Raw genomic sequence first — 5,847 nt, forward strand, 5'->3', positions numbered from 1 at the left:
CGGAAGTAACTGACACAATATCACATGCTGCAAATATTACCAAGTACTTATATAATCATTTCCACCCATTGTATCTAATGAGGCAGTTCACTCATGGGAAAGAAATACTCCGTCCAGCTCCAACTCGCTTTGTCACTAACTTCATTGCATTGCAAAGTATCTTGGCCTAGAAGGATGCACTTAGAGCTCTTATAACATCAAGAGAATGGACAAGCTCGACTTATTCGAAAGTTACTAAGGCAAAAAAATGTGTGGAACAAGTGTTAGATTCAAAGTTTTAGAAACAATATGCTGACATTGTTAATATTACCGAGCCACTTGTTCGCATGTTACACATTGTTGACAGTGAGGATAAGCCCGTGATGGGTTTTCTTTATCAAGCATTCTTTAAAGCTAGACATGAGTTGGAGAGGAGATATCAAAGAAACAAGACCAAAATAAAGCCTTATTTGGAAATTATAGATAATCGATGGGACTTGCAATTAAAAAGAAATCTTCATGCAGCTGAGTATTGGCTCAACCCACAACGTTTCTTCAATATTGAAGAATTTGAAAAATATAAGTTCACAACATCCGACCTTTTGGATGTTTTTGAGAAGCATGCTCATGGAGATCTTGATTTGCTAGATAAGCTAACTAGTGAAATGAGGATATATAAAGATGTTGAACTAGATTTTGGAAGATCGGCTACGATACGTGAAGGGAATAAAGTGATGCAAATATAAGTAGTCTTTCATATTTGGTATTTGTCTTTAATGTTTATTATTAATTTTCTTAAATAGTTAAATGTTTAATATTAAACTAGATGTTGAGTTAGATTTCATGCAATTTTTTAGATCAATGGTGAGAAACTTATGGGTGTCGTACACCAAATCTGCAAATGTTGGCAGTTCACGTTCTAAGTCAAACATGTAGTGCTTTTGGAGTGTGTTTGAAAACATCCATACCAATAAAAGAAATAGGTTGGAACATGAAAAACTTAATGAACTTGTTTTTGTTCGTTACAACTTGAGGCTAACACAAATGTATTATCATTTTATTCAAATATGACATTAATTGTCTTTCTTTATATATTCATATGTAGCATGAATTTATGTTTGTATATGATGAAATCAATAAATGTAGGAGCCACTTGAGGCATCCAAATTATGACTCAATAAACTTAGAAACATTTGAGGATCATTCTCATTTTATATTAGAGGAGTCACCACCATTCCTAACCGTTGAAGAAATTGAGGCTTTACGAAATGACCTTGCAAATATTTCCATTCAACCATCACTTGATGACAATGGTATGTTTTTTATTTTCTGGTTATTGAATGTTCATTTTAAATAATTGCTAACTTGTATGAAAAATGACATTGTTGTAGATCAATTAAACTTAGAAGATGATAATAATGTATAACTCATCCCTATGGAGAATATGAACCTAGATGAAGATAATGTGGGTCAAGCTTTAGGCTCAAATGACGAAGAAATAGAACCTCGATATGAGACAACTTTGACTTCATGATGTTAAATGTTAAAACTCTAAATTTATATGTTTTATAGACCGAGTTTTGAAGTCGTGTCATTTATTTATATTTTGCGTTTGTTAAGTTATTGTTTTGGATTGATATATGTTTTTCACTTTAAACATTGAATTTGTTAAAGACTTAAAGTTGTTTGCTTATGTGATTTCGGAACAGATTATGAATTATAATTTTGAATATCTACATATTATAAATTTAAATATCTACCTATTTTAAATTTTTTGTTATATGTTTACATGTATATAAATATAAGCAGGTATGTCCAGTTTAACCGGCATACGGTTTAATTATTGAACATTTGGTTAAACCAGTATACCACTATACTAGTACCCTGGCCAGTTTGATAACCGGTACGGTTTTAATAATATTGGAATAAAGTATGTCCTAGTGTGAGGAGAGAAATTATATCCTTACACCCACTCTTTAATAGACACTTGTGTTATTTTACTTTTTGTTTTCTTATTTATTTTAAAAATAGGTAAAAAGTAGCTATGTGTTATTGTCTAACTAGTGTATGTAGAGAAATTATCTTCTCACACAAGGAGATATTTTATCCTCATAATTTTAAACATTAACCGTAACCATTATATATATATTAACTTTAATATGTAATTCCAGACATCACAACAACCTCAAGTTGGAAACAATTACATATGTATATATGTATATTTTAATTCACAATATATACAAGGTCATGAATTCCAGATTGTATATGTATAAAATAAAAACACATCTTAACACATATATACCTTGTACATATACTTTAACAAATTGCAACATTGTAAAGTGATAAAAGTCAATGTCCAACAGTAAAGCATTAGTGCACATATATATATATATATTGTATAATAGAGTCATAAAAGTTAATACAATATCCATGCACAGATCTGAATATATATTCAACACATGTTGCAAGGATTCTTAATACAAATTACTCATATTTCAAATAAGCGAAAGCAGATAAAAGTTATCCTCATTATTCCTAAATACTCAATTTTCATAACTAATAGCGGAAGCATAAAAATCCCCAAATTTAAAAGTTAGGGTTCATAAAAAATTGGGGGAAAATCATCTTTAATGGGGAACCCTAAAATTCAAAACCTAGTAGCTCTGATACCACTTGTTAGATATTTCTTGATGATTGGTGAAATACTAATCTTAAGATCTTGAATATCATGATTCTCACATATAAAATAAAACAAGGATACAAAGTCATACCTGAATCCATGTTCTCTGATCTACTCATTTGATATATCTTTTGAGAGATATTTGGTAAGATGGCCTCCCTCAACCAAATCCTTAATTCCTTTTGGGACCTATGTTTTCTCTCTTATGGGAAGATGTGAAAACTATTTGTGATTTGGTGTCTTGGAGACCATAACCGTTCCTTATGCGTTAACTTATAGGGTTCCCATTATCCCTTATAGGTCAACTATTTGGGTATCCACTCATTAAACTCATATTTGTTATCAATTTCAGAAGTCTTATATGTTGTGAGTAATTAGATCACTTGTTTTTTAACTCCAAAATAAATAGTCAATATAATTATATTAAATATATGATGTCCACCTTAATTAGAAATTATGAATTTCTAACATAATCATGATTCAAAAGAACTATCATACTCCACCATAAGGAGCATACCCTTAGTACACACCTTGCATGAATGCAACCAATGTGTGTCACACTCTTGCATCCAAGCCCATGCCCATGTAACACTCTATATCTCAACCAATTTTTGTGTTACATATTACATTAAAACCAATGTCCGTGTTACTCCCTAATCAAATCATTTAGCATATATGTGTTTTGTGGATATGTCAACAAGTCATATCCTTCATTATGATGTCACAGACACACCATTATGATATTCCATTTCTCATATCAAATGAGATAATTCTCTCCAACATCTATAGAGATATTAACAACACATGTCCCAACCAGAAAGCCTTTCATCCTCCTTTGCCATAATGAGACATTTGGGCTAAGAACCATCTACTAATTGACTATGATACCAATTGTCGAGAATGAGTGAACAATCAAATATTAAAAGAGAATATAAAGAAGTGAGAGTAACACAAGGAATTTAGTCCAATATATAGCAACAATTACTCTACTTCATTCCAATATTAGGTAATGTGAGACTAATACAATAACATAGTTCAAGTATCCCAAAAAAACACTTGCACATTTGGGGTTATGTAGCTGAGGCACGATCTTATACATCGCATGAAAGAAAACTGGCTTTAAGAGCAGTTAGATGTTATTTTATTGGCTATCCTGAATACTTTCGATGCTATAAATTTTATGATCTCACTTCAAGAATTTTCTGAGACCGAGAATGCGAGATTTCTTATGGAATTTAAATTCAGGAAGAAAGAGAACATAAAAAATGTTGTGTCTGAGAAAGAATATGTCACATATTTTGAACATGTCACTTATTTTGAACCTGTCATGGGGAATGTTGTCTTTGAACCTTTCACTTATTTTTAACTAATAGCCATTAGCTAACCAAGGCACTTTGACATTTTCAATTTCTTCAGTTAAAGATAGGATACATTGTAAGAAGAATCCTTAATTTTAGCAACAAAGTTTTGACATGATTTGTGACTCTCATAAGGAATTACACAACTATATATACTTGAGATCATTATAAGACAAAATGGAAGGGTGGTAAGGAGTAAAAACAAACTACCAACAAAGCTAAAAAGAACAAAGAAAATGGGAAACAAATATGTAGCATTGTTGGTGGTATGCCTTATAATCCTTGCAACTCTTAAACCATCCACAGCAACTCTACAAGAAGAGTGGGATTCATGCTACAATAAATGTGCCGAAGGTTGCACATCCAATTGGATTTACTATCCATGCATAGGTCTATGCAAAACTAAGTGTGTCCCCAACCTCAGTATATGTAAGTTCAATTTTACTTCCATGTCATTTAGATATGTTTTGGTTATATATACACCAACTCGTTTACATATGTCTTTGTTAGACGATGAATCAATTTAGAGCAAGTTAAATTACGTTAACCATTATATTGATAATAACTTTTATATAAAATAATTTTAATGAGATCAATAGTTCAATTAAAATTTCATATCATATATATCTCATATGTCAAATTTCACAAAAATACAATATTTTTTAATAATTCATTTATATACACGAAGATGACATATATATATATATATGCAATATATGAAAGTTGAAGCTATTTGAAGAAAAAATATCTAGATGGCGAATATTTATTAATCAATGGTTAATTTGTCTCAATTTATTCTAGATAAAAGTTACTAATAGTATAGAAGTTTACATAATTTAACTTGCTGTAAATGAACAATTTAACTTGATGAAAAGGAAGTGAGAAAAATAATACAAAAACTTTTTTTTAATCACATAATACTTGAATTCTTAAAATATTTCTTGGAACTTCATTCTTTTAAAAGAATAAAAACCAAGTTTTGTTCAATAAACTATAATTTAGTACCTACTATACAAAAAATAAATTTAAAGTAATCTTTAAAGATTTTGTTAATGGGACAACATGGTTACGTTCCTGGAAATATTAATAAACAATAGTCCCTAAAGATTTGATTTATGGGATAAATTGATCCTTGAAATTTTTTACTTCATCCAAATTGGTCCAAGATTATATATAGGAAGCGAATTACATTTATTATTAATTATGCTAAGTTGTTTCTAAATTTGTAAGTTTGAAATTTGTGCAGCTCAATAATACTCATGGACACGGTCATGGTTTTGATTCTCGCAGACACGGTCATGGCTTCGATTCTCGCAGACACGGTCATGGCCTACCCCCAATCTCTTCTCCCTCTCCAATTTTCTCCCCAACTTCAAAAAATTAATAATAGCTAATTTTCTAAGTTGGAGTGGAATGATTACAATTTGTGATTCATAAGATTGAAGGAAAAAAACATGATTGTCATTTAGAGGATGCACCATAGCCCATGTTTGTGATTAGATATGAAGCAGAACAAAAATGTTGTCTAATGTGTAAGGATTATTCTTGTAACAGTAATCCTTCTTCCTTGCCCACATTTCATTGATTTCTAAAACAATAATACAACTAAAGTTTTGTTGCTCATGTTATTCTCTTTTATTATTCTGTAGTAATAAATATCATATTTTTGATTGAACTGAATCACATACCAGTAAAGTATGGTAATTATAGCTGACATATAATTAAATTGGTAAAAATAGTAAAAAATGAAAAATGACAAATTAAAGATTCCGAACTTTCATAGTATAATTATTTCTCAAAATGAAAAATTAAGGATTCCAACATCACAAT

The 5,847-nt window shown here is 30.2% G+C and overlaps 1 long non-coding RNA gene across 1 annotated transcript; it reads left to right on the forward strand.

Moving 5' to 3' along the window:
• On the forward strand, positions 4,202-5,570 carry LOC109347863. The gene is made up of 2 exons (XR_002107665.1): positions 4,202-4,446; positions 5,264-5,570. It is a non-coding gene; the product is annotated as an uncharacterized LOC109347863 (long non-coding RNA).

This window comes from Lupinus angustifolius, chromosome LG05 (genome assembly GCF_001865875.1).
Source record: "Lupinus angustifolius cultivar Tanjil chromosome LG05, LupAngTanjil_v1.0, whole genome shotgun sequence".
Lineage (NCBI taxonomy): Eukaryota > Viridiplantae > Streptophyta > Magnoliopsida > Fabales > Fabaceae > Lupinus > Lupinus angustifolius.